Source organism: Capra hircus, chromosome 10, assembly GCF_001704415.2.
Source record: "Capra hircus breed San Clemente chromosome 10, ASM170441v1, whole genome shotgun sequence".
Classification (NCBI taxonomy): Eukaryota; Metazoa; Chordata; class Mammalia; order Artiodactyla; family Bovidae; genus Capra; species Capra hircus.
This window is the reverse complement of record NC_030817.1, coordinates 34,687,116-34,700,278: the sequence shown is the minus strand read 5'-3', so window position 1 is coordinate 34,700,278 and position 13,163 is coordinate 34,687,116.

The following is a 13,163-nucleotide window of genomic DNA, read 5'->3' as shown; positions in this document are numbered from 1 at the left end:
ACCTTTGTTGGCAAAGTAATGTCTCTGCTTTATAATATGCTGTCTAGGTTGGTCATAACTTTCCTTCCAAGGAGCAAGCATCTTTTAATTCCATGGCTGCACTCACCATCTGCAGTGATTTTGGAGCCCAGAAAAATAAAGTCAATTTCCCTCCTGACATTTTTGACCTGATCACCTGCTGTCTCAAAATCTTCAGTAGGACTTCTCCTCTTCAGGTTTAAATTATGCATCCTATATTTCAAATCTTTCAGGGATCTCACCTCTTCCTTATCTCCTGTTATTTATTTACTCTTTCCTGCTTGCTTCAGTTAATGTATCTTTTTTGGCTCTGTTCCACTTAATCATTCTTATCCCACACATAGTCTTAAAGATAACTCCTTCTACACTTTAACATTTTGTTTACACTCAAAGTTTGATGCTTTGTGGCCACCAGAATTATGATTGTAGACAATTTTGAGGTGTTTTCCCAGCCCATCTGCTGTCTTCTTTAAAATTTGCTCCCATAGCAGCTATGCTTGAACATCATGACCCTAACCCTTAACTGCCCAAGAGCGTTTTTTTGTTTTTAACCATTAAATTTTGGGGTATTTTGTTTTACAGTCAAAGAGCTGATACATTATTCTTCTCAAAAGTTGCTTCATAAAATCTCTAATTGTGAGTTAAAAAAAATATGCTTTAGGGCCGTAGTCCTTTGAACTTAATAGTCATATGCTTTTATTATAAAAAGATTATAGAGTGTAAGAAACTTCTCTGTTGAATATGATGTATCGTATAAAACATATGGTAAGTCTGTGATAAAAGCCAGAAAGATTATGGTTTTTAAAATGCCTGGAGGAGGAGGGAGATGGCAAGGGATTTGATTTTTTAAGAATTTTCTTTTCTTGCTTTCAACATCTGTTGTCCTGGTCATGGAAGAGTATATAGATAACAAAACATTTAACATTTAATAAAATGTTTATAATTTCACAGAAGAAATTAATTTGGCTTGTTCAGTGAAGATTCTTTACATTCCTTGTGTTTGATCAACTGTTCATCTTTCTGTCATCCTGACTTTAGCCAATCATGACACAGGAACTGAGCTAAAGAGGGGAAAGACCGCTCATATATAATTGGCCAGTGAACAAGCAAAGAGAAAGGTTAACAGGAACTTCAATCGACCAGGCAGGAGAATGTTTTACAAATTAACAGTCTTTATTTTTGTGGATCTTAAAGTGTTTAATTCCCTCATTACTCTGATTAAGTTGCCGCCATGTTTTAAAATCTTGCAAAAAAGAACGGAAAATGCTTTGCCTTATTATTTAGCTTAGTGGAGCAGTGATAACTTCTATTTGTTATCAGGTGCCCATTCCCCACTTCAGTGGTTGACTGTGGGAGTCAGTTCCATCTGTGCTGAGCTTGTCTATCAGCATGCCTTTGGAGTTTTTTGTGTGAACTGGCATGTGGTAATGGAGACTAGGTCACTCTGCTTCATGTGCTGATTTTGCTGCTAAACACACCCAGTCACTGCACATGTGTGATTGTAATGACTGAAATTTAAAGATTTTGAAGAGGTAAGGAGAAAACAAATGCATTCAGAATAACTTACGTTCAAATGGACATTCATAAGCAAGTTGGAGATGGATGAAACATCAGTTCAAAATGTTAGATTGAACTTCCTGATATCAGCTGATCTTTTAGCACCCCCTCTAATCATGGAGAAGGCAATGGCACCCCACTCCACTACTCTTGCCTGGAAAATCCCATGGACGGAGGAGCCTGGTATGCTGCAGTCCATGGGGTTGCTAAGAGTCAGACACGACTGAGCGACTTCACTTTGACTTTTCACTTTCATGCATTGGAGAAGAAAATGGCAACCCACTCCAGAGTTCTTGCCTGGAGAATCCTAGGGACAGGGGAGCCTGGTGGGCTGCCATCTATGGGGTCACATAGAGTCGGACACAACTGAAGCGACTTAGCAGCAGCAGCAGTAACTAATTATGCTGTTATATAGCACCTTACAGTTTGGAAAGCATTCTCATTTCGGTTCACTTCTTTATGTATTCCAATTTTCTAGCTGCTGCAACTGGAAAATTTCACAACCAGCAGAAAAGCAACAGATTGTGGAGACTCTGCCAACTGGAGTCCCACACCCTCCCTCACTGTCCCTCATCTGAGATAAGGATTTTACCTCCAAAGTATGAGCTCTTGGGACTCCCAGCTATATCTATTACAGTGCCTTAACATAATAGATCCTAAGTAAATATTTATCAAATTAACTTACTTACAGAGCTGCATAAAGCCAGTGCAGGAAGCTTTCAACACATATTTATTGATTCATTGTTATTTAATATTTCCAAACCCCCATCCCACAATATTCTTCCTGCAGTTTTATTTAAAAATGACAATGCTAAATGTGTCCTCATACTTTGCGGTACATTAGTTACTGTCATCTACTTTATCTTATTGGATTTTCTCAAAAACCTTATGAGCTATATAGGCAGGAAATTATTTTTCCTAGTTCACAGATGGGCTAACTGGAAAGTGAAAGTGTTAGTCGCTCATCGTGTCCAACTCTTTGCTACCCCATGGACTGTACCCTGCCAGGCTCCTCTGTCCTTGGGATTCTCCAGGGAAGAACACTGGAGTGGGTTGTCATTCCCTTCTCCAAGGGATCTTCCCAACCCAGGGATTAAACCCAGGTCTTCTGCATTGTAGGTGGAATTTTTTGCCATATGAGCCGCTGCTGCTGCTTGCTGCTAAGTCGCTTCAGTCATGTCCAACTCTGTGCGACCCCATAGATGGCAGCCCACCAGGCTCCCCCGTCCCTGGGATTCTCCAGGCAAGAACACTGGAGTGGGTAGGGAAGCCCAAACTAAAGACATTAAGTGATGTAGAACTGAGGTCCCTGTCTTGTAAACTAGCCTGTTTTACTTTTTCCTGCCTCTGTTCAATCTGTTTCTTGGAGTCCCTGTCTCAGTGGTGAATGAGGGTAGGGAGACCTTTTTCCAGCACAATCTCATTGTTACAAGTGCCTTTCATTGTTTGCAATAACTCTGGTCCTAGGCTAAGAACATAAAACTGAATTCTTTATTCCAAAGTCATTTATCTGTATCTTCCAAAATGTGTATATTGATTTTGCATTTTTATGGTCTCGTGATGTCTATGTAGGTAAAATTGTTACAAGATTTTATTATTTATTGTTTCAACAATCCTGCTCAACTCTCCAGTGATTTCCAGTGTCAAAGAGAAGCAGTCATGATCCCGATGTCCTGTATGATCTGGCTCCTACCTACCTCTCCAGCTTTATCTTTTCTTTATTTATCTATCTATCTGTTTATTTTGGGCTACACTGGGTCTTTGTTATTGTGTGCAGGCTTTCTCTAGTTGAAGAGAGAAGGGGATTGGAGAAGGCAATGGTACCCCACTCCAGTAATCTTGCCTGGAAAATCCCATGGTCAGAGGAGCCTGGTAGGCTGCAGTCCATGGGGTCACTAAGAGCTGGACACGACTGAGCGACTTCACTTTGACTTTTCACTTTGATGCATTGGAGAAGGAAATGGCAACCCACTCCAGTGTTCTTGCCTGGAGAATCCCAGGGACGGGGGAGCCTGGTGGGCTTCCGTCTCTGGGGTCGCACGGAGTCGGACACGACTGAAGTGACTTGGCAGCAGCAGGGGTATTCTCTAGTTGCTGTGTGTGGACTTCTCATTGAGCTGCCTTCTCTTGTGGCACACAGGCTCTAGGTGCAAGGGCTTAGGAGGTGCAGCTCATGAGCCTAGTTGTCCCACGGCATGTGGAATCCTCCAGGACCAGAGATTGAACCCATGTCCCCTGCCTTGGCAGGTGGATTCTTATCCACTGTACTTCCATGGAAGTCCCCAGCTTTATCTGACACTCCTCTCCAGCTCACACAGTAAGCTCTGGCAACATGAAGTTCTTTCTCTTCCTAATATATGCCGAGCACAGTCCTACCTTAGGGCATTTGCACTTGCTGCACTTTGTGGATGGAATATTGTTTCCTCAAATCTTGCACAGGTGACTCTGTTCTACCATTCAGTCAACTGCTCAAAGCCTCCTGAAAGAGGACTTTACTGGTCTCCCTGTTAAGTGAAAAAAGTTAGGTATATAATAGTACATATAGTGCACTGCCATTTCTGTGTTTTTTTTTAAAGATTATACAAACATACACAGAGCATAGTGCTGGGAAGATACACACACAAAAAAATGAGAACTGGTTTCCACTAGGGAGGAGAACCGCTGGATAAAAGTAGGATTAAAACATTTTTTACTCTTTTCTATTATTTGAATTATTTACTATCTGTATCTGTTACTTTTTGAAATAATTAAAGCCTCTTTAAAAGAATGAGAAAAAAAGAGCCCAGCTGATTGTCTAAACCTAACGAATTGGAAATAAAACAGGAATAAATATTTAATATTTTACTTAATAATTCAAGTGTACAGATCCTGGTGAGTTGGATTCTGCTTAAAAGCAGTTTGTCTGACAAAGACCTAAGATTTTGTTGATCACAAGCTCAACAGGACCCAACCACACGGCTGTTAAAGGATTGAATGCCACCACCCAACAGCGGCACAATATAGATTCTTCTCAAGTGCACATGGAACATTCTCCAGTATAGATTACATATTAGAGCACCAAACAAGTCTTAACAAATTAAAAGTGATTGAATTTATATCTAGTATCTTTTCTGATCACAATGGGCTAAAGCTAGAAATCGATAGCAAATAAAGTCGGAAAGTTCACAAATATTTGGAAATTAAACAACACACTCTTGACCATCCAAGGAACAAAGAAGAAATCAAAAAGGAAATTAGAAAATATCTTGAAACAAATATACAAATACTGGGACCTCCCTGGTGGTTCAGTGGTTAAGAATCTACCTGCCATTGAAACATGTGTATTACCACATGTGAACTAGATCACCAGTCCAGCTTCGTTGTGTGAGACACGGTGCTCAGGGCTGGTGCACTGGGACGACCCTGAGGGATGGGATGTGGAGGGAGGAGGGAGGAGGTTTAGGATGGGGGACACATATACACCCATGGCTGATTCATGTCAATGTATGGCAAAAACCACTACAATATTGTAAAGTAATTAGCCTCCAAGTAAAATAAATTAATTAATTAAAAAATTAATTAACTGGGGAAAATTGACATCTGTATGATACTCAGTGTTCTAATCCAGGTTTGTCATCTACTTCTTCCTTGATCTGCATTTTAACATTTTTCTCAGTTTTGTTTTACAATTTGCAGTGTAGCAATCTTCAAACATTTTCTCAAACTGATTTCTTAATAAAGTTTTCAAAGTATTTACTAAAAAAAAGAAAGACTCTACCAGCCAATGTAGGGGACACAGGTTCAATTCCTGGTCAGGGAGGATCCCACATGTCAAGGGATAGCTAAGCCTGTGCGCCGCAATTACTGAGCACACATGCCTAGAGCTCATACTCTGCAACAAGAGAAGCCACTGCAATGAGAAGCCTGTGTACCACAATGAAGAGTATCCCCTGCTCGCCACACCTAGAGAAAGCCTGTGTGCAGCAACAAAGACCCAGTGTAGCCAAAAGTAAATAAACACATTTATTTTAAAAAATACAAATACCAAAACTTATGAGATGCAGCAAAAGCAGTACTAAGGGGCAACTTTATAGTGATAAATGTGTATATTAAAAATGAAGTAGGATCTCAAATATGAAACCTATTGCTATATATAAAGGAATTAGATGAAGAGCATAAGGCTGAAATTAGCAGAGGGAAAGCAATAAACATTAGAAAAGAAACAAAATAGAAAAATAGTAGAAAAAAATAATCAATGAAACTAAGAGTTGGCTTTTTGGAAAGATTGGCAAAATCAACAAGTCTTTAACAAGACTAAGAAAAAAGAGAAAGACTCAAATAAAAAAAATCAGAAATGAAAGAGGACCTTATTACCACTTCCATAGAAATAAAAAAATTACAAGAGTACTGTGAATAATTGTACACCAACAAATTGGATAACCTAAAAGCAATGGATAAATCTCTAGAAACATATAACATACCAAGATTGAATCATGGGAAAATAGAAAATCTGAAAAGGCCAATTACTTAGTAAGGATATTGAATCAGTAATTAACCTCCCAACTAAGGAAATTCCAGGATCGGATGTCTTCACTGGTGAATTCTACTCAACATTTAAAGAAGAATTAATACCAATCCTTTTCAGACTCTTCCACAGAATTAAAGAAGATGAGGTCAGTATCACCCTGATTTCACAGCCAGAAGATGTTGCAAGAAAATAAAAGAAGATTACAAGTCATTGTTACTGATGAATATGGATGAAAAAGTCCTCAACAAAATACTAGAAAACTGAATCCAGCAGCACATAAAAAGTTTCATATTCTATGAACAAGTGAAATTTATCCCTGTGATGCAAGGATGGTTGAACATATGAAAATCAACCAATGTAAGACAGCATATTAACAGAACAAAGGATAAAAATCTCATGATGATCTCAACAGATGCAGAAGAAGCAATAGATAAAACCCAGTACCCTTTCTTGACCAAAAAAAAAAAAAAGACTTAACAAACTAGGAATAAAAGGAAATTATCTCAAAATAATAATGGCCTTATACAAAATTATCAAAGCTAACATCACACTCAATGAAAAACCGAAACATTTCTACGAATACACAATGGGAAAGGAGGGTTTCTTCAGTACATGGTGTGGGGAAAACTGGATAACCACATGCAAAAGAATGAAACTGGACCCTTACCTACACCATACACACACATCAACTCACAATGGATTAAAGACTTAAGCAGAAAACGTGAAACTGTAAACTCTTGGAAGAAAGCTAAGAAGGAAATCTTTGTGATATCAGTTTTGGAAATGATTTCTTGGATATGATGCCAAAAAAACATCAGCAACAAAAGCAAAAGTAGACAAGTGGAACTATATTAACTAAAAGTAGGCACAGCACAGCAAAGGAAACAGGCAGGCTACAGAAAGGGAGGAAATATTTGCAAACCATATATCTGATAAAGGGTTAATATTCAAAACATATAGAAGACTCATATAACTCAATAGAAAACCACTAAATAACCCAGGTTCAATATGGGCAGAGGTAATGAACAGACAGTACAGATGTCTTCCTTGGCCTTGCAGTTGCCCTCCCAGTGCAGGGAGCACACCAGCCTCCTTGCTTCCAAAGAAGATAAGCAAATACAACAGATATCTGGAAAGATATTGAACATCATTTTCATCAGGGAAATGTAAATCAAAATCACAATATGATACCACTTCACACTTGTTAAGATGTTCATTATCAAAAAAACAGAAAATAGCAAATGTTGACAAGGATGGAGAGACACTGGAACCTTTGTGTCCTGTTGATGTGAAATGGTGTTACTGGAGTAGAATGGCACTTCCTCAAAAAATTAAAATAGAACTACCATACAGTCCAGCAATCCTACTTCTAGATACTTATTCAAATAGTTAGAATCAGGATCTCAAAGACAGTTGCATTCTCATTTTCATTGCAACATTATTCACAATAGCCAAGAGGTTAAAGAACCTAAATATCCACTAAAGAATGACTTGATAAAAAATTAAAAAGTTATATATACATACAATGGAATATTATTCAGCCATAAAGAGGAATACCGTTATATGCCATGTGTGAAACCTGAGGACAATTTGCTAAAAAATAAGCCAGTCGCAGAAGGATAAATACTGAATGATTAAACTTATATATCTAAAATTGCTAAACTTCTGCAAGTAAAAAGTGCAATTTCTAGGAGAGGCAGGGAGGGAGAAATGGGAGTTGCTGTTCAATGGGTATGAAGTTTCAGTCAGGCCAGGTGAAAAAGCTCTAGATATCTGTTGTACAGTATTGTGCTTATGGTTAACAGTACTATCAGTTCAGTTCAGTTTAGTTCCTCAGTTGTGTCGGACAATTGGTGACCCCATGGACTGCAGCACACAAGGCCTCCCTGTCTAGAACCAACTCTGGGAGCTTACTCAAACTCGTGTCCATTGAGTCAGTTATGCCATCCAACCATCTCATCCTCTGTTGTCCCCTTCTCCTCCCACTTTCAATCTTTCCCAGCATCAGGGTCTTTTCTAATGAGTCAGCTCTTTGCATCAGGTGGCCAAAGTATTGGAGTTTCAACTTCAGCATCAGTCCTTCCAATGAATATTCAGGACTGATTTCCTTTAGGATGGACTGATTGGATCTCCTTGCTGTCCAAGGGACTCTCAAGAGTCTTCTCCAACACCACAGTTCAAAAGCGTCAATTCTTTGGTGCTCAGCTTTCTTTATAGTCCAACTCTCAACATCCATACATGACTACTGGAAAAACCATAGCTTTGACTAGACAGACCTTTGTTGGTAAAGTTATGTCTCTGCTTTTTAATATGTTGTTTAGGTTGGTCATAACTTTTTCCCAGGGAGCAAATGTCTTAATTTCATGGCTGCAGTCACCATCTGCAGTGATTTTGGAGCCCCCCAAAATAAAGTCTGTCACTGCTTCCATTGTTTCCCCATCTATTTGCCATTAAGCGATGGGACTAGATGCCATGATCTTAGTTTTCTGAATCTTGAGTTTTAAGCCAAACTTTTCACTCTCCTTTCATTTTCATTAAGAGATTCCTTAGTTCTTCACTTTCTGCCATAAGTGTGGTATCATCTGCATACCTGAGCTTATTGATATTTCTCCCAGCAATTTTGATTCCAACTTATGCTTCATCCAGTCTAGCATTTCTAGTGATGTATTCTGCGTATAAGTTAAATAAGGAGGGTGACAATATACAGCCAGCCTTGACATACGCCTTTCCCAATTTGGAACCAATCTGTGGTTCCATGTCCAGTTCTAACTGTTGCTTCTTAACCTGCATGCAGATTTCTCAGGAGGCAGGTCAGGTGGTCTGGTATTCCCATCTCTTTAAGAATTTTCCAGTTTGTTGTGATCCACATAGTCAAGGGCTTTGGCATAGTCAATAAAGCAGAAATAGATGTTTTTTTGGAACTCCTGTGCTTTTTTGATGATCCAACGGATGTTTGGATCTCTGTTTGATCTCTGTTTCCTCTGCCTTTTCTAAATCCAGTTTGAACATCTGGAAGTTCATGGTTCATGTACAACTGAAGCCTGACTTGAATAATTTTGAGCATTACTTTACTAGCATGTGAGATGAGTGCAATTGTGCAGTAGTTTGAGCACTCTTTGGCATTGCCTTTCTTTGGGATTGGAATGAAAACGGACCTTTTCTAGTCCTGTGGCCACTGCTGAGTTTTCCAAATTTGCTGGTGTATTGCGTGCAGCACTTTCACAGCATCATCTTTTAGGATTTGAAACAGCTCAACTGGAATTCCATCACCTCCACTAGCTTTGTTCGTCGTGTTGCTTCCTAAGGCCCACTTGACTTCACATTCCAGGATGTCTGGCTCTAGGTCAGTGATCACACCATCGTGATTATCCGGGTTGTGAAAATCTTTTTAATATAGTTCTTCCGTGTATTCTTGCCACCTCTTTTTAATAACTTCTGCTTCTGTTAGGTCCACACCATTTCTGTCCTTTATTGTATCCATCTTTGCACAAAAATTTCCCTTGGTACCTCTAAGTTTCTCAAAGAGATCTCTAGTCTTTTCCATTCTATTGTTTTCCTCTGTTTCTTTGCACTGATCACTGAGGAAGGCTTTCCTATCTCTCCTTGCTATTCTTTGGAACTCTGCATTCAAATGGGTATATCTTTCCTTTTCTCCTTTACCTTTCACTTCTCTTGTTTTCATAGCTATTTGTAAGGCCTCCTCAGACAGCCATTTTGCCTGTTTGCATTTCTTTTCCTTGGGGATGGTCTGATCACTGCCTCCTGTGGACTCTAAAAGTTTTGTTGAGGGTAGATCTCATTAAAAAATTGGTAGATCCCAATTTTTTAAAAAAGTGAGTATACCTCACACTAGCAATCAAAGAAAGGCAAATAAAAATTATCACCTGTCATATTAGTGAGGGTTTAAAAATGCTAGTGAGAGTTCCCTGAGGCAGGCTGTCTCATTTACTACTGGCTGCAGTATAACTTGGCAGGCATAATCATTTTGAAAAACGGTTTGGAAATATGCATCAAAGGGTCTTAAAAATGTTCATGCCCTTTGATGTAATAATTTTACTTGTAGGAAACTGTTCTCTTGCAGTAATAACTAATATAAATATGTTTATTATTTAGAAGACCAAAAGTTAGAAATCTTCCCAATGTTTCATAAGAGGAAGGGAGGGTAATAGATGTTGATACACATGAGAAAACAACAAAAATGAAGTTTTAGTGACAAGAAAAAAGCTGCTCACAATGTAATAATAAGTGGAAAAAAGGGGGTAAACTGTGTGAGAGGTGACTAGACACAGTATTATCACACCACATAAAAACATTAAAAAGGTGAAGGAAACACATAAAAATGTTACCCAGGGTTGTTTCTGGGTAATTAGCCTATGGATAGTTTAAATAAAATAAGATACAAACATATCCCCTTTTTAATGCTTTCCAAATTTCTGACAAGGAGCTCAAGTTACTTTCCAAATCAGGAAAAAAAATATATATATGTATATATAAAATTTAATAACAAAAATGTGATCTAAGTTTTCATGAAATAATGATGTTTATCATAAAACATATTTTTGAATGTATCTTCTTACTCCTTAGTCTTTGCAAACATAAACATCTAAGGTAGAATGGAGAATGACTAAAAATTAGACTATTCTAGAAATACTGGAAGTTATTGGATTGATTTTATTTAAGGTATGGCTAAGGCAAACATAAACTTCTTCAGTAAACCTTTCATTCTAACTTAAAAGAGATAGGTATAACCGAGGCAGGGGTAATGTAAGAGGAAGCATAACATTTTTTATTTTGAGGTTAACATATGGCCTTAGGTAGCCCAACAAGCAGAATCAGCCCCCTGTAGGACACTGTGGGTGGGTCATTCTCTTCAGGAGAGTGGTTTAGGAGAGACACAAATGGAATGGCAAGCAGGGAGGGAAGGGGTGGGGGTCTGCCCTGGCAGCCAGGTCAGTCAAGCCCACCCTGGCTTTCAGTGGGTTGGCAGATGGCACAGCCAGATTGTCCCACCAGCCTAGAGCTACTAACTAAAACAATTACATTCAGAAAGAGAAAAATTTATGCTATAATCAGATTCCTAATGTTAGCAGGGAATGGTGAGGGTAATGCTCTAACTGGTTTAAGTTGTGAACAGAAAACTGTAATGAGGAATAGACAGGGAAAGGTGCAAACTGGTTTTTATGGGGACACAGCCACGGACGCTGAAAAAGATTAAGTTTGTGCCCCACCACTCTTTTCCCTTCGCAGCCTTGCCATTTGATTCCCCTTGAGAGGTGTTTTTGTTTTGTTTTTCTGTTTTGTTTTATTTTTTAAAACTTTCACTTATATATTTTCTTTAAACCAGACAAAAGCAAATTTGGGGAACTTGGGCCCAATCTAGAAAACAGACATGGTCTTGGTGGGTCTATGCTGTTTTTAAAACCTAACAACAGAACTTGTATGAGTTGCCTACAAAAGTTAAAAGTTAGGAGATTTGGCATAAAACACAGGATTTGCACTTTAAAAGAAAGTCAAATATAGCAACTTTAATAAGTAAGCTATTATTGTCACATGGCAACAAGTAACTGGAGAAGAATGACTGATGCCCCTCTGAGATGGCACCAATTTGCCACAGTCCTCACTTGGCCCTTTTGCTCATTTGGATTTCCTTTCCTGGTCCCTGTATGCAGTCCTGAGGTTTTCCAGTGTATGATTCCCCGAACTGGTTTGCCAGCCCTGAGTTGCCTAGGATAAAAAGCTTCCACTGCTACAAAAACTAGATTCAAAGCAACATTTCCTTTAAGTAACTCTGATAAGACCTGATGAAGAACTTTTAAACAAGCTCAAAGAAATGCAGGGAGAGCAAAAAGAGAGAGATGGCCTTCTGGAAGTCAGAGACGCTTTATAGGAAACTCTCCATTCTGGCAGACAGCTAGAACGGAGGTCCTGCAAAGACTGGGCACTTTATGGGAAACTCTCAGCCTAGTGTTTGAAGCTTAGTAGGAGGTTAATAAATGTTTGTTTCCATCTTCCTAAGAGCAGATGCAGAGCACAGCAAGGAGGAAATGGAGCCAGAACAGTGTAATGCAACGCACAAAAGCACAGCATGCCAAGAGAGAAGGAGAGAGGGGGTAATTGTAGCCTAGAGAGCAGTAGCAGCAACAGAACAAGCCTAGAGAAGTTAGAATGACAAAGCCAGGTACTATAATAACCAGAGACTTCATAACCACAGCATGATTCTGATAGATCTTTGCTAGTCACGCATCTATATGGTAAGTAGGAGCATAGAGTAGATAGATGAAGACTACATTAATTAGGCAGAGAAATTCAGCCAGAAATTCACACCAAGACTCTAGTGATGAGAAAGCATTCAACCCTTTAGTGAAGGATTGTTAGTTAAAACTAATAATACACACACAGATGTGTTACAGAGGATATGTAAAATATGCAGGATAGCTGTGTGCAGTTGAAGTAAAGAAATTTTATACTTAGGTGAAGTTGTTTAAAATTTGTGTGTGTGTGTGCGTGTTTTTACCAATGGTGTGGCTTTAGTTACTTTGAAACAATTTAATTCCAAAGCCCCAATTAAAAAAAAATTAGTCACTAACTGAAGTAAAATTTCCTGCAGATCATGTCACTGTAGCAATAACCTATCAGAGAATGTTAGACAAAGGCTACTGAACAGCACAATGAAAGGTTATCGCAATTGTGATGAAATTTTTTTTCCCTAGTCCTTTACTTAGGGTGATAGCCAACCAGTCAGTGTTTATACATAGGGTTTGCAATATGTATTTAAATATTTAACAATCTTGAGAGGCAGTGACTGACAATAACATGCAGTGTCCAGTATGAGTGCTTAATAAGTGGTAAAATACTGCATGATGAGAAACAGCAGTCAGTAAATCTATTATACTCTGAAATATTTCAAAGCCTAGTAGCTATTTAGAAACGCATAAAAAAGCAAACATAATGTGTTGGCTAAATTATGATAATAAAGGAAACTTTATATTCACTAAAAAGTTTACTCAGATAATTTTCTTTTAAATTGCTTAGGGGATTGAGAGAAGGTATGGGAAAGGGGAGAGCGTATGGATTAAAATCA